At 51.9% G+C, this 23,880-nt stretch overlaps 2 pseudogenes; one reads left to right on the forward strand and one right to left on the reverse strand.

Annotated features, from left to right (window-relative positions):
• The window catches only part of LOC138559114 (zinc finger protein 585A-like), a 473,907-nt pseudogene that overhangs the window by 350,355 nt on the left and 99,672 nt on the right, over positions 1–23,880 (forward strand).
• The window catches only part of LOC138559115 (zinc finger protein 585A-like), a 540,244-nt pseudogene that overhangs the window by 95,505 nt on the left and 420,859 nt on the right, over positions 1–23,880 (reverse strand).

Raw genomic sequence — 23,880 nt, forward strand, 5'->3', positions numbered from 1 at the left:
GGGGATCGGGTGCTCATCAGGAATTTAGGGAAGAGAGGGCAAAACAAACTGGGCAATCGCTGGGACTCGCAGCCTTATCTGATTGGGCAACAGCTGACATGGTTGCCTGTGTTCAGACTGAGAATGGAAGGGCCCCCGAGGGATGTGAAGACCCTCCACAGAAATCATCTCCTGCCCATATGGGGATGGTGTGGAAATGGATCCGACTGTTGCTGAAGTTCCTTTTTTCCCAAGTGAGAGGAGCACCAGAAGTCTTCAACAGGAGCCACTGCATCGAGAAATCCTACAACCCGCAGGCCCATGTATTGTACCGTCTGTAGCCTCCAAGTCAAGAGAGAAGAGAGATGCCGAAGATATAGAGCTTACAACCACTGAAGTAGCCCCAAGGCCCTCAGACATTTCGGCCAGTACCGAGGAGAAGGAAGGGGATGAAAGTGCTGAAGGTTTAGCCTTGGGCTACTGGTATGGAAGCAAGGATACAAATACTGGTCCCGCCGAACAATCTGGGATATGGAGAGAAATATCAGGGTTTGGGGATGCCGATACGGGGCTCCCAAACCCAAGAGGAAAACCTGCTAAGGCCAGACTCGGTGACTAGGGATGGACCACCCGCATCCATAGACCCTCAAGAAACAGGACCTGAGGATCATTCAGAGGTTGTTAACGAGCTCCGGTGTTCTCAACGTGAGGTTTGGTGTCATAAGGTTGTATGCCCCTGAGCTAGGTAAACAGCTACCAGTATCGAGGGGACGCTAGTCTGACAGAATCAATTACTTATTTACCAAAAGTGAATGCATTTGTTTCCAGGTGGGCCCAATGATAGAATTGATTATTTACTGAATGTGAATGTGTTTGTTCTCAGGTGACCCCACTGACAGAATGGATTATTTATTTACCAACTGTGAAGGCGCTTGTTCTCAGGTGATCCCACTGATCTAATTGAGTATTTATTTACCACATGTGTAAGCACTTGTTCTCAGGCGACCCCACTGACACAATTGAGTATTTATCTACCACATGTGTAAGTACTTGTTCTCAGGCGACCCCACTGACACAATTGAGTATTTATTTACCACATGTGTAAGCACTTGTTCTCAGGCGACCCCACTGACACAATTGAGTATTTATCTACCACATGTGTAAGCACTTGTTGTCAGGCGACCCCACTGACACAATTGAGTATTTATCTACCACATGTGTAAGCACTTGTTCTCAGGTGACCCCACTGACACAATTGAGTATTTATCTACCACATGTGTAAGCACTTGTTCTCAGGCGACCCCACTGACACAATTGAGTATTTATCTACCACATGTGTAAGCACTTGTTCTCAGGCGACCCCACTGACACAATTGAGTATTTATCTACCACATGTGTAAGCACTTGTTCTCAGGCGACCCCACTGACACAATTGAGTATTTATCTACCACATGTGTAAGCACTTGTTCTCAGGCAACCCCACTGACACAATTAACAGGGTAATTCATAGAATTTCGCAGAAAAGTGTCGCAAGCGGCTGGCGCAGAGTGTCCGCGTGCGATTGACTGCGCCAGGCACGTGCGCTAAAACTGATTTCCGCGCACAGCGTATTCATGGATTTTAGGCTCCCAAACCAGCCGTGGCGCAGAGTATCGCAGCGACCCTGCAGCAGCGCCAGTAACGCCCCCAAGAACGCCCTCGCGCAAGGAAAAGCCATCAAAATCGCAAAATCATCGCAAAGGGCTGCGCTAACCCTGGACCAGTTTACAGGGCTGCCAAACAAGGAACGCAAAGCGGGTAACGTGCATATCAGGGGTACGGTGAAGTTATACACGCGATTAGCCAGGGTACGTGTATTACAGGGGTACGCGGGAAGTTTAACACGCGATTGGCCAGGGTACGTGTATTACAGGGGTATGCGGGAAGTTTAACATGCGATTAGCCAGGGTACGTGTATTACAGGGGTACGCGGGAAGTTTAACACGCGATTAGCCAGGGGAAGTGTATTACAGGGGTACGCGGGAAGTTTAACACGCGATTGGCCAGGGTACGTGTATTACAGGGGTACGCGGGAAGTTTAACACGCGATTGGCCAGGGTACGTGTATTACAGGGGTATGCGGGAAGTTTTACATGCGATTAGCCAGGGTACGTGTATTACAGGGGTACGCGGGAAGTTTAACACGCGATTGGCCAGGGTACGTGTATTACAGGGGTACACGGGAAGTTTTACACGCGATTCGGCTGGGTACGTGTATTACAGGGATGCGATTTGGCCAGGTACGTGTATTACAGGGGTGCGCAGGAATTATCACACGCGATTTGGCTGGGTACGTGTATTACAGGGGTGCGTGGGAATCATCACACGCGATTTGGCTGGGTACGTGTATTACAGGGGTGCGTGGGAAGTCACACGCGATTAGGCTGGGTGGGTCCTCACAGGTGTTCCCTGTACACCCTCCACGGCCCCTGCAGGCAGCCTACAAAACAGGGGACTACCCTGCACACCTGCTCATGTCCCCCTGCACCCCTACCCCCCAGCAGTGCAGGGGCAGCCTCCACCAGGCCCCCACCCATGTCTCCCACCACCCCCACCCCCCGCCACCAGGGGCAGCCTCCACCAGGCCCCCACCCATGCCTCCCACCACCCCCACCCTCCCGCCACCAGGGGCAGCCTCCACCAGGCCCCCACCCATGCCTCCCACCACCCCCAACCCCCAGCAGTGCAGGGGCAGCCTCCACCAGGCCCCCACCCATGTCTCCCACCACCCCCACCCCCCCGCCACCAGGGGCAGCCTCCACCAGGCCCCCACCCATGTCTCCCACCACCCCCACCCTCCCGCCACCAGGGGCAGCCTCCACCAGGCCCCCACCCATGCCTCCCACCACCCCCAAACCCCAGCAGTGCAGGGGCAGCCTCCACCAGGCCCCCACCCATGCCTCCCACCACCCCCAAACCCCAGCAGTGCAGGGGCAGCCTCCACCAGGCCCCCACCCATGTCTCCCACCACCCCCACCCCCCCGCCACCAGGGGCAGCCTCCACCAGGCCCCCACCCATGCCTCCCACCACCCCCAACCCCCAGCAGTGCAGGGGCAGCCTCCACCAGGCCCCCACCCATGCCTCCCAACACCCCCACCCACCAGCACTGTGGGGCACGTGGCCAGCAGGCAGTCAGGCAGCAGCAGATGGCAGGTGGGAGCGTGCTCAGGGCTCTGGGGGGCAGTAATTTGGCCTCCTGGCCAGGAGCGTGGTCTCTCGTGTGTGAACGCGTGGACAGCCTAATAGGGAGTGAAATCCCACACGTCAGCAAAGGCCCTTAGCGCGTAAACCCGTCAACAGCATATGCGCGCCTATAGTCACCTGCACGTGCAGGAAATTGTTGCGTGACACGTCCCAGTGTCAAAGCGTGTGATTGGTGAAAATGGATCTACACGCAGAAGTGACAAAGCGTGTGATTGGTGAAAATGGATCTACACGCAGAAGTGACAAAGCGTGTGATTGGTGAAAATGGATCTACACGCAGGAGTGACAAAGCGTGTGATTGGTGAACGTACACGCCGCGTAAGTGACGCTGTACGTGTGGGCCAGTATATAAGGTACATGTAGAACACCATTTCCTTGTACGTGCTTTTCGTGGAGAGCGAGTGGGTGAATTCTGTACTTCTTGTCGTTTCACACGCGATTTACTTCACGGCGTTTCCAGTTCGTATTCCCTGTTACCTCTGACAGCTTTTTCTCTTTTTTCTCTTTTACTGGTTTACCTGGGCCTGTTCCCTCAAACAGTGTCCCCTTCTACTGTTGTCCTGTCTTCTCAGACAGCGTACACATCTTCTTTTGGCGGGGGTTTAGCCAGCCAAACGCGCTCATTTTTCACGCTCTTTTACCTGGCAGACGGTGAGTCACGCACGTATCCAACTTCTGTGCTTGCCCCGTGTGTAGCCTACCCCTTCAGAGGTCATTCTAGGCTGCGTGTGACACGCATACGTTCATTCTTGTGTTACTGGGTGCCACAGCGTAGTGCAGGTTTTTCTTTCTGCACACGTGGTCTAGGAGGGGTTGCGTGCACGTCATCTCCCTTTTTTGGGCCTCCTGTGCGTTGCGTGACCCGTCATCTTTCCCCAGGGGTTACAATCAGCCGTGCTAGAGCACTAGGGTACAATTACCATCTGGTACCCAACCCCTTTGACCCCCAATTGCCCAGGACAATTGTCTACAGCCACTCCCATACGCACATCAATATCAGTGCCATGGCTGGGAGGCGAGGATTCCGTAAGGGTGGCAAAGGTGGAAGAGCCACAAGTGGTGGCCGTGGTGGATCCGGTAGGGGACGTGGTCGTAACTTGCAGGGTGAGCCTGTCCCCCCATGTGTGGAGGACCAGTCAAGGGCACCCATCACCCCCCCCTCCCCCCCTCCCGTTGAGGCTGAAGTGGCTGACACCATCCATGCTCAGCCCTTGTTGGACCAGCCCATTGTGGCACCAGACCTGGCTGACTCCATGGCTGACTTCCAGGTCAGCAGGGCTACGACACGTGCGCTGGTGCACGTTGATGCCATCATGGCACGTGGATCTGGGGCAGCAAGGTCATCTGCTGCACCAAGGAGGCAGGGCGGAGAGGCTGCAGGGGCAGCTGCGGCTCCATCCACCCCAGCCCTCACACACCCAGCCAGGACAGTGTCGGTCCTAGTCCATGCTGCTGACATTCCCCCTGACACCATCACACTAGAGCCAATGCCTGCACCAACTCCCATGCTGAGTGTGCAGTCCCACACTGCTGATACAGAGTCCACCAGGGCTCCTGCCCCTAGTGTCCAGAGCGGCGCAGGACACTCAGGATCACCACCACCTTCCAAGCGGAAGAGGAAAAGTGCTCGTCCGGCACAGGCTGATGCCCCAGACACGGCTACACAGTCCGGCCCGTCCAGGAAGCCCAGCTTCACGGATGACGAACTGAATGCACTTGTCGAGTATGTGTCCGGACATGACAACGAGATGGTCATTGTTGCAGGATCCAAGACCACACCTGCACAACGCCAGGCACACTGGCAGACCGTTGCGGACATCGTAAGTGCCCTTGGAATCGTGAGGCGCACAGCCAATGATTGCTATAAGCGCTGGAATGACCTAAAGCGCAGGGCAAAGAGTAAGCTGGCCTCAAGTCATGCCGCAACTCTAGTGACTGGAGGTGGGTCTCCAGTAGTAGACATGGAACTCACTCCACATGAGTCAGTCGCTGGGACCTACGTCACGGAGGAACAGATCCAAGGCGTGGGAGATCTGGCTGATTACGAGGCATTGTCCGGTGAGTGCACATGCATGTGTGTGTCATCCATGTGCATGGTGTGTGTGTGAGGGCTTCTGTTCGGGTGCCAGGTGAGAGTGTGTGTGCCTGAGTCGTATGGGTCAGCCATGTGCTTCATGCAATCCTTCCTGCGCAGCTGCATTTGGCCATAGCAGTATCCCTTCTGCCAACAGTAGACATCTAGCACAACTGCACGCCAGTTGCCCTTGAAGTGTCACCTTGACACAACATATTTGCTTCTTTTTCACTGTTCATTCAGTCAGTTTGTTTGCATTCCACCACTTTCACTAGGCATGTCGCTGTCCACTAGTCACATGTCTGACATGGGTATGGTAAAGTGGAGTGACTTTGTTACCTGGATATTATTTGTACACACATGTCCCTGTGCAATTTGACCATTTCAGACTGGCAGCTCCAGGTGAAAAATCTGACCTGTTAGAATTAGAAAAGCTATTACATGCGGGAACTGGACTGAATGAATAGGTGCTGCCCTCCTCTCCATCTTCACTCAATAGCAATGGTACATGCCATCTGTGTGATGGCATGTGTGTTTCACCTGCCAATCACAGGCCAATGTGTGATGCCACTGCCAGGCAGCATGCAGAAAATGTGTTCATCTTCCATCTTGGTGTCATCAGTGTGTGCCATTTGCCTGCACTTCATACGCAGTGAGGGTGCATGCATGGGAGGGTTTTAGTCATGTGGGACATGTGTCAATCAAGTACTGGTTCTCTTGCTTCTCAGCCCTCAATGTGTGCCATGGTGCTAATGCCTGTTTCCATTTCTTTGTTTTCATGTCTTTGCAGGGGAAGACGCACCTGATACTGCTGGGGTTGTGGAGATGGTGCAGACCCAGGAGGTGTCCCAGGGCCGACCAACCACCAGTGAGGGACGTGGTGTGGTGGTGGGGGAGAACCCACAAGTGCTGCAGGTCGTGCTCTCAAGGGGTGTCTCTGGCTGCACCTCCCCCGAGCTGTACTCAGGTGTTGATTCGGATGAGACCTACGTGCCGTCGCAGGTGAGTGTTCCAGGGAGGGATTCTGTTCTGTCTCACCCACCTGCACCAGGGTCAGTACCCTCCATGGGGATGTCAGTGTTGGCAGCTACGCCTTCGGTGGTTACGGATGCAGGGTCACACTCCGCGACATCTGATCCTGTTCCTGGGCCAGCAGATCAGAGGGGAATGCAGTCCTGCAGCCTCAGGCAGTGCCGGCACAGCAAGGCGCAGTTCGCCTTGCCCCAGACAGGTGTGGTGCCCGCCGACGTGGTGGCCGTACGCCACCCGGAAATACCGCATGGGAGCAATCCATTTACGGTATGGCTACCCAACAGGCTGCATCATCCGAGATGATGGCTCAGGCCATGGATAGGGTGGCCACTTCCATTGTCCCCCCAGAAAGGCTGATGGAGCGACTAGAGCAGGCAACCGACTCCATCTGCCAGTCACACAGGGAGGACATGTTGGGGTCCAACAGGGACAGGCGGGCGGCACTGGCGACTCTGCAGGAGGCCATCTCCATTGAGTCCCAGGGCCACAGGGAAGCCCTGAGGCAGGAGCTCCTTCACCTCAGGACGACTCTTGTTGAGCTTGAGGCTTCAACACACCAAAGGACAGAACAGCAGCTGGAGCGTCTCACCCGTACGCTCTCAGCTGAGATGCAGGCAACGAGGGCGGAGGTCCGGGCATCCCGTGAGTTGTTGCATGGGGACCTCCGCACACTCATCCTCCAGAACCAGACCTACCACACCCGCATGCTTGCAGCCATGGAGGAGCAGACTAGGGCCTTGCGTGGGCTGCCTCCCATAGTGCAACCACCTCCGGATGCAGCTGCACAGGGTGATAATAGCGACAGCAGTGATACTCCCACAATAGGGTAGCCGTGTGGGCCATGAGCCCATGGAGGTGTTTTATCTTCCCAGGATCCACGCAGGTGGGTTCTGGTGTGCATCCTGTCCTCGGACCTCCTGGGTGGCCTCCCCAACCCCCCCGGGCCCATCAATGGCCATTTTTGATTGTTTCTTATTTTTATTTTGATTTTGATTTCTTTTATTCCCAATTTTTTTGGGACGATCTGTTGGCTTCGATCTGTTGGCTTCGATCTGTTGGCTTCGATCTGTTGGCTTCCGTGGTTCCTGTGGGAATACGCTGCATTGTGGCTGGGCACATGCAGGCTTGTAATGTATTTGGTTCAGATGCTTGGGTTTGAGTCACACACACCCCTCCTGCTTCCCGTTTCCATGGGCTTGCAAAGGGTGTGCCCAAGTGACAGTGAATTACACAGTGACGTTGGACTCCCATGAGCTGTGTGGCCAGTCTGTAGTCAATACTGTGTATACATTCATAGTGCATATTGCTGTTGTGTTGTACACTGCATGTTGCATTGATGTGTAACTCTTCTTCTGTGTCTACCTCCCAATTTGCAGGTCCCTTCCTCATGTCCACACAAGGACCTCTAGTCTGGAGATGGGGACCATGTTGGCAGCAGTGCACCTACAACTCTACATGGCGACAACACTGCACAGTTGGTAGTGGTGGGAGTGCAGGCATATCCAGGTGGTGAGACTACTAATATGTAACATTTGTGATGTCATGTTAATGGTACTACGTGCTCAAGTATGTTGTTGGTCTGGCATTGCTGTGAGCATTTCAGGTGTTGCAGGTTTCTAATAGTGCCACTGTACATAGTGAGACTGATGTCATGTTGTGGGGATTACTTTGTTTACCTGCAATTAGCATGACATGGCACGGTGTGTCGTGTGGCGGTGCTGGGGTTGGGTTGGCTGACATGGCACTGTCCTCTTGTTGCATTTTGCAAGTGGGTATTCATTTTAGCTGCTTCAATGTGTAACTTCACAAAACTGCATTGGTGGTGTCTGTGTGGGTAGGGATGCACACATTGTGACACTTCCAGGTGAACAATCTCAGGCTGACATGGTATTCCCGGTTCATTCTCCAGACATTCAGGATCAGTGTCAGGTTGAGTCATCATTGATTGTCAGATGGAATGTGCCAGGGCAGTGTGCACTCCACAGGGGTGTGATTTCTATGTGAAGTAATTAGCCACTAGCTGTGTACGGGCTGCCTCCCCCTGTGCCCTTTCCCCTCCCATGCGCAGCGGCTGTGCATGTGGTTGGGGATGTGGGGCCACCACCATGTCCACGGCCAGGCCCCGGCGTGTTGCAACGTTGTGCAGGACACATGCTGCCACTATGAATCTGCACACTACTGGGGGAGCGTATAACAGCTGCCCGCCAGAACGGTCAAGGGAGCGAAAGCGTGACTTTAGCACTCCGAATGTGCGCTCCACTATGCCCCTGGTTGTAATGTGGGCTGTGTTATATCTTACCTGGGGTGGCGTGGTGGGGTTCCGAATTGGCGTCATCATGTGGGGGCTGAGAGGGTAGGCACTGTCCCCTGTGGAGGTGGTGATTGGTATCATTGGTGGGGTTGTGACCTTGCTCAGTATCCAACATGCATGCATGTGCAGTGGCATACATACTCACCAAGCAGCCATGTATCGCCATGCCGCCCAGCATCTATGTCCCGGCATAGGGTGGACATTCGGTAAATGAAGCTGTCGTGGGTGGACCCGGGATAGTTGGCATATACTGAGGTGATGATTCCCTTGGCATTACATACTACCTGCACGTTGATGGAATGCCAGTGCTTGCGGTTCCTATAGATGTGCTCTGATGCCCTGGGGGGACGTAGAGCCACATGGGTGCAGTCGATGGCACCTAGCACTTTGGGGAATCGTGCCACTCCGTAAAAATCCAGGGCGGCAGCATGCCTTTCTGCAGGTGTTCTGGGCAGGTATATGTGCCTGCGGACTGATGGGCGTGCAGTCATGATGTTCAAGACCTGGTGTAGGCAGCGTGACTGGGTGGCCTGTGACACCCCACCCACTATGGCACTTGTCCGCTGAAATGATCCAGTGGCTAAGAAGTGCAGTACATTGAGGACCTTCTCCAGGGGGCTGAGTGCTTGGGAGCACAGGGTGGGTGATGTGAGGTCATCCTCCCACTCACTCACCAGGTCCAGTATGATGTGTGGTGGAAACCTGTACCTCCCATACACCTGGTCATCAGGCATCCCGAAAAGGCTGGTTCTGGGTGTGAATATTCTGGCCCTGACTATCCTCCTCCTCCTCCTTTGGTAGCCCACTGCCACTGCTGCTAGGAACGGTATGTTCATCCTGGCGTCTGAGCTTGTTATTGTTAAAGTCCGCAATTTTATGCTTTGCGCGTGTTCTAGGCGAGCGTGTGACCCGCGCACCCCTGGAATCCAGTTCCCAGTCCAATAGCGTGTGGAAATTCACACGCACCACGGGATACAGCGTGTGACCCGCGCACCCCTGGAATCCAGTTCCCAGTCCAATAGCGTGTGGAAATTCACACGCACCACGGGATACAGGTTCGCTGACGTACTTGCGTGTGTAAGTGGCCGCGCACCCATTAAATACACGTACATAGGCCAATCGCGTGTACGCGCACTTTTGTCCAATTACACGCAATGAAATACACGTACATAGGCCAATCACGCGATGACACTCTGACGTGCAGTATTTCCACGTGTGTTCCGTCATCGCGTGCTGAGTGGGGAACGCCCGTGCGGGTCACGTCAGAAGCGCTTACGCGCTGAGGGACTCTGGTCCAATAGAATCGCGTATGCGTGCTGACGCGCTTACGCGCTAAGGGCCTTTCCTCGGATTTCACGCTGACGTGCAGGATTTTCACGTGCCAAATCACTCCGTATCAAGCTGGCCACCCGAAAACACACGGAACACCACGCTCCTGCCCAGAAGGCCGAGTTACTGCCCCCCAGTGCCCCGAGCAGCCTCCCACGTGCTATCTGCTGCTGCCTGCCTGCCTGCCTGCCTGCTGCCACCGTGCCCTGCCATTTGGTGCCTGCACATCAGCCATCTGCAGGGGTCCAGTTGCTGTGTCCACCCCTGCTGGAACTGAAGACTCCCAACTGGGATTACATCGCTCCACAGCCCAGCCCCAGGACCCAGTTGCCCACCCACACCTGCCTCTGGGGTTGCCATGTCGGGCACTTCCACATCTGGCACCAGTGGCAACCCCAGGCCAGAGGGGCAGAGGGGCACCAGCTTCACTGCCACCGAAGTTGGTGTCCTGGTGGAGCATGTCCTGGGGCAGTATGATGCCCTCTTTGGATCGTCCCGCGCCAGCAAGGAAGGACAGGAGAGGATCTGGGCCGACTGTGTGGTTGCCATCAACGCGGAGGGGGTGGCAACCCGCAACGTCCAGAAGATCAAGAAGCGCTGGGAGGACTTGAGGTCCAGGACCCTTGTGAAGGCCCGGCGCCTCGTGGAGGGGGGCCGGGGCCGCATGAGTTCCATCCAGAAGAGGGTCCTGGAACGCGTACGCCCAGCGCTCCATGCCCAGGTCCTTGAGAGGGAGGCCCGTCTCGAGTTGAGCGGTATGTGTCCAAGCATTACTGTGTGAGACAGGGCATGTTGCGGTGTGCTGGTTCTATGATACTTGCCTGTATGTGTGCCATGGGCCATGTATGCATGTATGTGTGCAGGGACATCATGGTAATGCATGTGCGACCAGTGATGTGTGACCCACATGGTTGTTGCATGTGTTGAAATGCGGCATGGGGAGCCCTATGCAGATTTTGGACATGAGAGCATGCCAGTCTCTGTACCTGGACATGGATGGGGGTGAAGGATGGGTGCTGATGCCAGGTACATATATGGTAGCCATGTCTGTGTGCCTGACCTGCGTGTCTGTGACTTGTGCATGCCATGGATGCATGACACATGTGTGTGACAATGCACAGATTCAGTGACGCACCCAACTTACCCTTGTTTCGCCTGTGTTCGGTGTGTTTGGGGCCAGATGGATGTGACTGAGGTGAAGTGTGTGCATGTGATATGCATGAGCCATGATGCATGTGAGTTACATATCATTGAATGTTTCTAGAGTCCATTGGACATGCATGGAAATGTCCATGGCATGCACCATGCCTGTTACTGTGTGTGTTTTGCCTGGACTGACCCATGTGTTGTGGAGGGACATGATGGAAGTGTACTTTGACAGTGGTGCTCATCTGCTATTGCTTCCTGTCTAGGGGACCATTGTACAGTAGCCTGATGCTTGTGTCCTTTGTCTCCTTCTACGCAGCGGCTAGTGAAGAAGAGGGCGGAGACGGCGCTGTGGAGCAAGGCGGCGGGGATGCCCCCACGGCTGCAACGGAAGGGGTGGGTGAGCCCCCACAGGGGCCTGCTACGGCGGGAGACGGTGAGGAGCCATCCAGGTTGGTGGTTTGCACAGAGGAGGAGGAGGCCGACACTGGTGCACACATGGGGCCTGGTGGGAGCATCCCTGCTGGTGCAAGTGGTGCAGTCCAGGGCCAGGGGCAGGAGGCAGCACAGGTCACCGTGGAGGGGCCTGTGCATGTCACTGTCCCTGACCCTGTGAGTGCACCACCATGCACCAGCAGGGATGCCCCGTCCCAGGCCCGTCCGCAGGTAGAGGGGATGTCCATGTCACCTGACTCCCCTCCACCTGCGGACGTGGTGACCCCTGGCCGCGTGGAGAAGGTCCTGATTGGGGTCGCGATGTGCACGGCTGTGATTCGTGATGACGTGCGTGCATCCCGGGAGGAGCACGCACGTCATCACGAAGTGCACCGTGCCGACGTGGCCCAATTGGGATCGGCCATGTTCGGGGGTTTCCTGCATGTGTTGGCCAATCTGACGGCCCTCTCCTCCTCTGTGCAGGCTATCCACCGGTCGTTCTCCTTGCCGTCTTCCGGCCAAGATGCCACCAGGGCCCCCTGTGGACCTGCCCCGACCAATGCAGCCAGCTCGGTGGGGATCCCATCCCTGCCACAGTTGGGAGTCGGAGGTCCAGCAGGGGTGGACAACACAGCAAGTGGACCCCAGCAGATGGAAGATGTGACGGCATCATCGGGCAGGGCACGTGCACGACGGCGTCGGTGGTTTCCATCAGCCTGGATGCCGTCGTGCTGGCAGAGGCAGTGGCGTCGGAGGCAGCAGCGGCCTCGACATGGGAGGCATCATGGCTCGGGGCCATCAAGATCAGAGGGGCAGGCATCGGCCGGAAGGCAGGGCAACCCTGGGATGGTGGTGTGTTCCGTGTGGGAGGAGTTTGGCCAGCGGATAGGTGCGGAGCGGCAGCGGGCGGAAGAGGAGCGGCTCGCCATGGTCAGGGCGGAGTTCTCCATGCGTCGGGCATTGAGGCGGGCTGAGTGCCTCGAGGAAGCTCGCAGGGAGTTTGAGGTGGACATGGGGTTGTCCCTGCGAGACCTCGGGGCCAGGACAGAGTCCCGCCTCCAGGACATCGAAATGGAGTTCGATGATGCCCTGGCCAGCAACATCACCAAGTGAGCCGCAGGACTTGCCCGCTGCCTTTGTATATAGTTATTTAGTTAGTTAGTGCTAGGTTTCCTTTATTTATTTTTATTATTTTGGACCGCTCGGACAATGGCCACTTTTTTGTACATATATTTTTCATTAGTTAGTGGTAGGTTTCATTTTTGGTGTTGGGCTCATGGACCCTGGAACATTCCTGTATATAGTTTGTTTTTTTGGGAGATACATTTTTTAAATTTCTTATTGTTTTCACCATGACGTAATGGTTTTTCATTAATTTCCTATGACATGATATTGCTTTGGACAAATTCTTTTTAATTTTTTATTCCTTTGTTTTTTTGTTTATCACTTTTGTTCTCGGACATGGACCATTTATTTACTTAGCCACATCGTTGTATGTTTGAAAAGTTCACTTATTTTTGGTATTTAATACATTTTTTATATTTTCTTACACTTGTGTTATTTTCTCATTGGTTTGTTACATGTCATGATATGGGTTTTGACATTCACTTGCACCCATTGTGTATGTGTGTGTGACGGACATGTGTTCATTTACATACTTGCCATTGGGGTTGTGTCATGTGATTGCATTCACTATGTGGGTGGATGCAATCCTTGCCTGGGGGTTTGTGCTGGGTATGCTGGCCATTACTGCCATGATTGTGTATCGTCAGGACCTGGGCCCAGGGGGACATGTGTGGGGGCCTGCTGGCAGGTTCCCCACAGTGCTGGGGGGTGGGGGTGGTGGGAGACATGGGTGGGGGCCTGGTGGAGGCTGCCCCTGCACTGCTGGGGGGTGGGGGTGATAGGGGACATGAGTGGGGGCCTGGTGGAGGCTGCCCCTGCACTGCTGGGGGGTGGGGGTGGTGGGAGACATGGGTGGGGGCCTGGTGGAGGCTGCCCCTGGTGACTGGGGGGGTGGGGGTGGTGGGAGACATGAGTGGGGGCCTGGTGGAGGGTGCCCCTGGATGGTGGGGGCTGGGGGTGGTGGGTGACATGAGTGGGGTCCTGGTGGAGGCTGCCCCTGGTGGCGGGGGGGTGGGGGTGGTGGGAGGCATGGGTGGGGGCCTGGTGGTGGCTGCCCCTGCACTGCTGGGGGGTGGGGGTGGTGGGAGACATGAGAGGGGGCCTGGTGGAGGGTGCCCCTGGATGGTGGGGGCTTGGGGTGGTGGGAGACATGGGTGGGGGCCTGGTGGAGGCTGCCCCTGCACTGCTGGGGGGTGGGGGTGGTGGGAGACATGAGTGGGGGCCTGGTGGAGGGTGCCCCTGGATGGTGGGGGCTGGGGGTGGTGGGAGACATGAGTGGGGGCCTGGTGGAGGCTGCCCCTGGATGGTGGGGGCTGGGGGTGGTGGGAGACATGAGTGGGGGCCTGGTGGAGGGTGCCCCTGGATTGTGGGGGCTGGGGGTGGTGGGAGACATGAGTGGGGGCCTGGTGGAGGCTGCCCCTGCACTGCTGGGGGGTGGGGGTGGTGGGAGACATGAGTGGGGGCTTGGTGGAGGGTACCCCTGGTGACTGGGGGGGTGGGGGTGGTGGGAGACATGAGCAGGTGTGCAGGGTAGTCCCCTGTTTTGTGGGCTGCCTGCAGGGGCCGTCGAGGGTGACAGGACCCACCCAGCCTAATCGCGTGTGTAACTTCGCACGCACCCCTGTAATACACGTACCAAGCCAAATCGCGTGTGATGATTCCCACGCACCCCTGAAATACACGTGCCCAGGCTATTCGCGTGTGGAAATTCCCACGCACCCCTGAAATATACGTACCCTGCTGTAATCGCGTGTGGGACTTCCCGCGCACCCCTGTAATACACGCGCCCAGCCTATTCGCGTGTGGAAATTCCCGCGCACCCCTGAAATACACGCGCCCAGGCTATTCGCGTGTGGGACTTCCCGCGCACCCCTGAAATACACGCGCCCAGCCTATTCGCGTGTGGAACTTCCCGCGCACCCCTGAAATACACGTACCCTTCTGTAATCGCGTGTGGGACTTCCCGCGCACCCCTGAAATACACGCGCCCAGCCTATTCGCGTGTGGAACTTCCCGCGCACCCCTGAAATACACGCGGCCAGGCTATTCGCGTGTGGAACTTCCCGCGCACCCCTGAAATACACGTACCCTGCTGTAATCGCGTGTGGGACTTCCCGCGCACCCCTGAAATACACGCGGCCAGGCTATTCGCGTGTGGAACTTCCCGCGCACCCCTGAAATACACGTACCCTGCTGTAATCGCGTGTGGGACTTCCCGCGCACCCCTGTAATACACGCGCCCAGCCTATTCGCGTGTGGAAATTCCCGCGCACCCCTGAAATACACGTGCCCAGGCTATTCGCGTGTGGGACTTCCCGTGCACCCCTGAAATACACGCGGCCAGCCTATTCGCGTGTGGAACTTCCCGCGCACCCCTGAAATACACGCACCCTGCTGTAATCGCGTGTGGGACTTCCCGCGCACCCCTGAAATACACGCGCCCAGCCTATTCGCGTGTGGAACTTCCCGCGCACCCCTGAAATACACGCGGCCAGGCTATTCGCGTGTGGAACTTCCCGCACACCCCTGAAATACACGTACCCTGCTGTAATCGCGTGTGGGACTTCCCGCGCACCCCTGAAATACACGCGGCCAGGCTATTCGCGTGTGGAACTTCCCGCGCACCCCTGAAATACATGCGGACAGGCTATTCGCGTGTGGAAATTCCCGCGCACACCTGAAATGCACGTACCCTGCTGTAATCGCGTGTGGACCTTCCCGCGCACCCCTGAAATCCACGTACCCGGCCAAATCGCGTGTGAGACTTCCCGCGCACACGTATTTTTTGTCAGCGTGTCCGTGTTTGTGGGTACCCCTTTGCACCTCATTTGTCCTGGAGGGCCACAGTATAGGACATTCATCATGGCAGTATATGGGTGCTATTTGTTGGCGCACCTTTTGGCGCACATTTCTTACAGCCGCTGAGACGCTACCGCCTGCTTTCTTGTGGCGGTCGTGTTTGTGCCTGTGCGCTGGTTTGAGCGTGCGCTTTTTTGACCTATTCTATTCCATGAATACGTGTTGTAGGCGAGCGTGTGGGCGTTCTGCGCACTTTTACCCTGTGCTTCCCCCGTGATGCCCACATTTTGGCAAGTTGTTCCCCATTCCGAGTGTTACGCCCCGTGTTCCGCCTACTTTTGTTGCGTGCGCCGCGCTATGTGCGATTTTCGCTGTGGACTGTGCGATTTTCGCTGTGACCTGGCGCATGCCGTTAGATGGCCTGTGCGCCAACGTGTGCCGCGCACTTTCTTATCGCACGTCCGATGGTTTTCTCGCGCACGGCCTTCCATGAATCGATGTGCGCTGCTTTTCGTGCGATTTTCGCTATTCCACTGCGATTTTCGCTATTCCACTGCGAATCGCACGTTTTTGGCCACTTGCGCCGCGCTAATTATTCCATGAATCGGCCTCTAAGTATTTATCTACCACATGTGTAAGCACTTGTTCTCAGGCGACCCCACTGACACAATTGAGTATTTATCTACCACATGTGCAAGCACTTGTTCTCAGGCGACCCCACTGACACAATTGAGTATTTATCTACCACATGTGCAAGCACTTGTTTTCAGGTGATCCCAAAGATATAATTGATTATTTATTTACCAAATGTGAATGTTTGTTCTCAGGTGATCCTACTGATCTAATTGAAATAGCAAATAACATTGCAAGGAAACAAATGCTAATTTTAAGGTCAAAGGTCATATTTCCTACCACCGCATGCCCTACTTGACGCATAGAAGACGAAGTACATGACCATTCTAACAACACCTCATGTGTAAACGTTCTACATCGTAGCCAAACAAAAACGTTTAGTTGAATGATTTAGAGGTCAAAGGTCAAATCCCAAAGCATCTCAAACTTCTGTACCTTTTTATACGAAAGAATGTACCATGGGTTTGAGATGACACCACATTTGTCTCTATCGAACCCAGTTCCAAAGCAATAGCAAAACGCGCATTGAGAATAATTGTTCTAGGGGTCAAAGGTCAATGATAATTTCCACTTGACTTATGTATCCAATAGATGTGATAGTACATACAAATACGTTATTGTTGGCTTCACCCTTTTCTAAAACTGTTCAAAAATTGTCAAAACATAACAAATACATCATATTTACAATCCTTTTTTCTGAAGTCAAAGGTCAAACAAAAAGGCCACTTTGACTATCTGCCCCATTGATGAGTAGCACATACCATGTCCATTACAGTGATACCCGACACATCTAAATGAAATGAATGGTTGCTGAGAAATTAAAAACACTTTGGAAGTGCTCGTTCTAAGGTCAAAGGTCAATTGTCATACCGCCTACAATCCACTTGATGCCTCCAAGACATGACTGTTCCAATAACACCTCTTTTATATAAATGTGCTAAATGGTAGCAGAGCAACAACAAAAACACTTTTGGGTGGGAGATTCTAAGGTCAAAGGTCAAATAACAAAACCAGAGTCCCTTTCTGATCCATAAATTAAAAAGCACAAATCAGGACTTTCGAAAAGACACCTCATTTGTCAAAATTGGTACCACGGTTGTATAACAATTAACAAAAAAAGCACTTTGCACTTGATTATTCAAAGGTAAAATGTTATAACCTCTACATATTAGACAATGGATTATGGAGAACATGTCATTAACTTTCAAAAGACACCGCAATTAAGACAAACAGATCTAGGGTTACAAAGATATGATGACAAAAACATTGAATGTAGTGCATTTTAATGTCAAAGGTCAGATACAAAGACTCTGTGAGCCATTGGCTCACATACAGATATAACACGTTCGAAAATTGTCTGCTGACTAAACATACATAGCAGAACAAACCATTTACTAGACTTTATTGAGTTCCAGTTCTGAAATAGAGATTCTTGCAGGGAAAACAGCAAGGGAAATAAACAATGTCGGCCATTTTGAAATGTATGTAAGACTACCCAGAACCTCTGAGAATATTTATTTTCCTTTGCATCATATTGCTACTAAGTAAACCTGATTTCCCTAATGATGCTTCTAAATTATTGGTCTTTTCCTTTCACTTTTTTCATTATATTTGTGGATTGGAAAAAAAGTTCACATTTGACACTCATGGGATGCACTTACGCTAAGCCCCCAAAAATAAATAAATAAAATAAAACATGAAACTTCAGTTTTTTGTCTGAGCAGCAAACATAATATACTTGAAATTTGCCCATCTACCTACTGAAAAAAATAGTTTTCTGAAACTGCTACCTTTGTCGTCAGTGATATATACTCTTTACAGTGATATGTGTCCACCATATTGAATCATGTCATGTGACCTCAGGGTGTGACACAAACGTGTGCTTTTTGGCTCATTTTATAGAGAAAAATATACTGAAACAAAAAATGTATGGTTATCCTATAGTATTATAATCGATTTCTAGTGAGCTACAGCAATTTGAGATGAAACAGCTAAGAATCAGAGAAAATAGCATGGCACTGAGTGTTTTCCAATGGGCACTAATAGGGTTAACTAGTCCTTGCTCCACGTCAAGGTTACGTTTAAGCATTACTCTACAATTAATTTTAATATTTTTTCTAACCCAGCTGTGTTGGAGATTGAATTTTCTAAGGTATTTAGTCTTGTTGTGGCTTGCTCACACATGGGCAGTGTCATACCATGTACGTCCAATTTGTCTGTGGAGCAAATTTCAATTATTGGTTGCATTTCTTTTTTTAACATTGTTTCATTGAATTTGGAACAGCTTGCAAGAGTTGGCATTAAGGCCATACACTTGACATTTTTGTGCACTAATTGTTCCATAACATCAGTAGCACATGAGTTATCACCATAAAGTGCATGGATGTGCCGGTTTTTCAATATTGCTTGTGCTTCTTCAGATAGTACACCAATTCTAATACTTTTTAAAATGTTGCCGTAAGTGAGGTCTGCAGATTGACGCATGTTTTCTGTTAATTCTCTGTATTGGAAATGTTGCCAAAGGTTGACATTTCCTATGCTGCCAACAGTTTTATGGCAGAGTTTGTGTCCTATGGTTTTAAAAATAGGTTCAGCTTTCACTGGTGTCAATTGTAGAAGATCTCTGAAAACGATAATGTGTTTTCCTGCAAAGAGTTCTTCGTAGTTTGCTTTAAGTACTTCTTGCAATCTGAGGTGAATCAAAGCCAACATTAGGTTGGAGACCATGCTCACTTCATCTATTAGTAGCATTTTCATTTGTTTTAATACTCTGCGTAGTTCCATTGCAGCTTCTGTAGAAAGTTTGTAATAGTCTAATTTGTTTTGGTGTTTTACTGGAAGGAGTCGTATTCGGTGTAAAGTGACACCGCCTATGTTGTAGGCAGCTAAATCTGTGGGGGAAGTTACAACAGCTGACAGTTTGTTGTTTGTCAATTTTTGAAGGAACTTGCTGATGCTTTTGATTAAGAATGTTTTGCCTGAACCAGCTTCACCACTGATGTACAGCACTATAGGTTTGTAATTTTGGCAGGTACATTCTTTATTTTCGTGTTCTACACCATGTGCAATTTCTTTTGTTACTCCTTCAAAAATGGTGCGCTGGTCTTTGTTAAGTTTTGATTGTAGTACAGTAAAGTCTTCTGTATCTTCTTTCTAGTGACACATGGTGTTTTCCACTTCCGTCATAGCTAATTCTGCCTCATTTGCTATTAGTAATCTGCCAATATCCTTTTGTTAAATCCAGGGTGCTCAGGAATGCGGCTGACCCCAGATTTTCTATCAGTTCATCAATTCTGGGCATGGGGTAAGCTTCACATTGGGATATGGCGTTCAACTGCCTAAAATCCATACAGAACCTGGTAGTACCATCAGGTTCAGGTATAGGACCACGGGCGAACACCATGCGCTTTTAGATGGCACAATGGTCCCCAATTCAAGCATGTTATCTATTTCTTTGGCTATTTCCCCTCGTTTGGACTCCGGAATCCTGTAAGGTCTGAGACGTACAATTTTCCCTTCTTCCGTGGGTATTGAATGGGTAGCCATATGTGTTCGTCCTGGTATTCCTGCAAAAATTTCGGCCCACGGTTTCAAGGTATCCAATAATTCGGTCTTTTGGGTCTCACTCAACTGTTCCCCCATTTCCACATATTGCAGACTACTACGGCTATAAGGGACCATTTGCTCTGATACTGACATATTTGAGAGTTTTGCACATGATCCCAGTATGGATTTCGGCTGTCGTCCGAATAACAATTCAAAAGGGGAGTATTCGGTTGAGGATTGCGGGGTATCTCTTAGTACCATCAACACCCATGGTAGAACCTGATCCCATCCCAACCCTGTGGGACTGGTGGCTCTTCTTATCATCTGTTTAATAGTTTTATTATATCGTTCCACCAGCCCATCCATTTGGGGATGGTACACTGAGGTTTTCAAGTGTTGTATTCCTAAGATTTTGCACACCTCCTTCATAACCACTGACATGAAGTTGCTCCCCTGGTCTGTCACTATTTCCATGGGGATTCCCATGCGAGCAAAGAATGGCATAAGCACATTGCATACCTGTCGTGCTGAGATTCCTCTTAAAGGGAAAGCTTTGAGATACCGAGTGGCATAGTCCACAATCACCAAGTAGAACCGTAACCCTCTACTGGTGGGCTCCAATGGCCCTACAATGTACATTCCTATTCTCTGGAAGGGCTCATTAATCAGGGGCATTCTTTGAAGAGGGGCTCGAGCCGGTGTATAAGGGCTCGTTTTTTGACATATGGCACACTCCTGGCAATATCTGACTATTTCCGCATACACTGCAGGCCAGTAAAAATTCTGCAAAACCCTTTTCAGTGTCATGTTTTATGCTAAATGGCCCCCTGTTCTGTGATCACATGCTAGTTGAATCAGAGTTTTCCGGTAGGACTGGGGAACCAGCAATTGCTCCCTCTCTTGGTTGTCCGGACCCCGGGTCACCCTATATATTAGCCATTGATTTTCCTTGAAGTATGGAGTGGTAACTGGGGTCCAACCCATGGCTTGGGCTTGCTCCCTGGCCCTTTTTAGGGTTTCATCCAGTCCGGTTTTGGTCCGGAACGAAGGAAGATGGTCCTCCACTCTCCAGTCTATGAGGGCAATATCCCTTCCTTTTCCCCTTTTCTTCTCCATATTCCTTCTCTGGCTCTTTGTGGTTTTCACCGTTCTTGCCGGTACCCCGATCTATGTTGTGGCGAATGGAGCTTCCTTTAACCATTTGTCGAATTCTGGAATATCTGTCCCTATTAGTACCGGGGCTGGGATGGTGGGAATAATGGCTACTTTAACTGGTATCTCGTGTCCCTGTAGCCCCAATACAATTTTGTAGGGTACCCGTTTACATCCCCATGTACACATTTTATGTCAATGGTTCTCACCTTTCCTGAGTCTAGCTCACTCACGTGAGGTTGTATGGCCGTCTGTCTGCTACCGCTGTCCATCATGGCTGGTTGTGGATGTCCATCCACCGTTACCTCTATCACATAGGGCAGTTTCTTCCGATATCCTGGTGCTTGTAACGTTCCAACATCCATTGGTTCTACCTTGGTTTTTCTGGCACAGAACCGGGCTATATGGCCCCATTCCCCACATTCAAAGCATTGGGGTGCCTGTCCTTTTAAGATGCTGGTTCCGTTTGTGGGTTTAGGATCTGGTCTATTCCGTGGTTCCTGGGTAGCTCCCCGGTAATTGCTGTGCATGATAGGAGTTTCATTGTGGGGCCTCGCTGGGAGTGCCGTGAAGGTGCGGGGTGTCCCAGCTTTTTGAAAGGCGGTGGCCACATCTATGGCTTCAGACAGAGTAAGGTGGTGGTGGTGTCTTTCCCACCGTTGGATGGGACTAGGCAGGGCGTCAATGAATTGTTCCAACATCACCTTTTCCTTAATCTGTCCAATCGTGGCTATGTTGGGTTGTAGCCATTTTTTCGCTAAATCTTGGACGTGGTAGGACAAATGCCTGGGGCTCTCGCCGGGTTTTAGTCTGGTTTCTCGTAACTGGAGCCTATAGGACTCCTCATCCATCCCCAGTCTCTCCAACACTGATTTCTTGATGTCCGCATATGGGGTGTCCCCTGTGGGATTGGCCGCCTGATAAGCGCCCTGCATTACTCCAGTAAGCAGGGGCGCCAAAAAGAAGGCGCATGAGTCCTGTGGCCATGGGGCTGCTCGGGCTATTCTTTCAAAGTTTATAAAGAAATAACTGGGGTCATCCCCTGCCTGGTATTTTTGAAGTACGGTAGGGGGAATGGCCGGATGTGCCCGTTGGGTCGCCACTGATTCACCCAGAATTCTTAATGCTTCTCTGCCCTGTTCCTGTGCTGCTGTTTGCACTTGCAGAGCCTGTTGTAGGGCCTGCCGATCCGCTTGTGCTTAATGCCCTTGTACTTGCAGTAACTGTTGCAGCTGCTGTTGTCCTTCCGCCAGGGCTTTTAACACGGTGTCACAAGTCTCTCCCCTTCTCACCTGTCTTTCCTGTTTGCTTGCGACCTTCTTTTGTGACTTCTTCTGCACGGTCCGGCATTCATATAAGCCTGCGTGTGGGTCTTTGGATTCCAGCGTGCTTCGTTCAGATTGTCCAGGACGGAACCAGAAGGAACAATGTCCGCGTGTGTAGGCACGGAAACCTTGGCTCGAGCGCAGGCGAAAATCCAGGAAAGTTTGGTAAGTTTGAGGGATGAAACGAAAGGAGGAGGAATCAAGGAACCGGGAATAGAGAGATCAGGAAAATAGCCCAGAGCGAACTCCGACAGCACACATCCAGCTACGGCAAACAGTAGCTTTGAGACGCGCATTCAGTGCTCTATGGGTCAGGGACCACAAGTTCCAAAAGGGACGTAGGCGACGGTTCAGGACAGCATGCCTCCTCTGAAGCCCAGCTCCTCCGGGTTTGCCTGGATGGATAAGGTGGTATCTTCGAATCAGCCTGGGGCATTCATGTTTGATATGGGTTCCCAGGTGCGCTCACTAGGTGGATATCCTTTCCATTGGACCAATTGCAGCTGACCACGTCGGTACCTAGAATCACAATTTATGGAGACCTCGTATTCGAGTTGGTCATTGACAATCACTGGAGTAGATCTTGGAGCAGTTCGAGAGGGTTGAACATATGGCTTCAACAGAGAAGTCTGGAAGACGGGGTGGATCCTTTTCCATGATTCTGGTAGTCGGAGTCGAAAAGCCACTGGATTGATGATTTCTTTTATAGTAAAGGGACCGTAATACCTGGGAGCCAATTTATTTGGTTGTAGGTGAGGTGGGAGGAGTTTTGAGGATAACCAGAACTTCTCGCCTATTGAATAGGAAGGCCCTGGTCTTCTTTTGAAGTCAGCATAATGTTTCACGTCTCTTCGGATCTTTTGTAGGTTTTCTTTATGTCACGCTCACCTGATTCCCATGGGGGCGCTGGCCTGGTTTCGAGTGCTGATGCCTCTTCAATGGTGAAGCGCAGGGCTCTGAAGATGGATAGGACGGGCCCCTCTACTCTGGCTAAACTGGCTCGCAGGAATATCCTCCTGTACGTGAAAAGGGAGTATTACAATCTGGCGGAATAATGCTCGAGCCTCCCACTTCCTTCCAACCCTCCTCGATCCCCTCCACGATCCCCCGTGAAGTCTCACCTTAGGGTCTGAAAGGACGAGCTCTCCATCCTGCTTCTGACGCAGGGGCGCGTTGAACCCAGTTACTTCACTGGATTGAGGTTGGATGGGAGTTCAGGTAAGCTTGATTATACCGGTAAGGCGCTGTAAAAGTTCTGTTGCAAGTTCAAAAGTTCAAGCTTTAAATAATATTGTTCATTGTCTTTTTCAGGTGATGAATGAAGATTCCTTTGGAGACTTCTTGCAACAAAGCGCTAATGTTGATGTCTTTTCCCCATAGGGGCCGGGGTTCAGAAAATGCCTGGAAACAGCAAGACCCGAAATGAAATGGGAATGACCCAACAGGTAAGTCTTAGAAGGAAACTGAGCTTTTCCTATTCCCTTCCTTCTCTCACCTTGTGTTCTTGTCTTTTTCTCTCTAGGCTCTGGGAAGTGGCTGCGGATCTGGTTGATCGCTGCTGAAGATGGAGGCGCCCAAGAAAGGTGAGTGAAATGCAGTGCTGCAGCGATCAGAGCGAAATGCTTTTAAACATGATGTCTTCCTTTTCAGGATCGTCGGTGAAATGTCTCTGTGATGCAGGTTTAGCAGGTAAGGCCTTCTTCCTCTCGAATTTTCTTCTTATCACTCTTTGCAGGTGTCCCAGGATGCT

Source organism: Ambystoma mexicanum, unplaced genomic scaffold, assembly GCF_040938575.1.
Source record: "Ambystoma mexicanum isolate Mex_15411 unplaced genomic scaffold, UKY_AmexF1_1 Mex_scaf38, whole genome shotgun sequence".
NCBI classification, from domain to species: Eukaryota; Metazoa; Chordata; class Amphibia; order Caudata; family Ambystomatidae; genus Ambystoma; species Ambystoma mexicanum.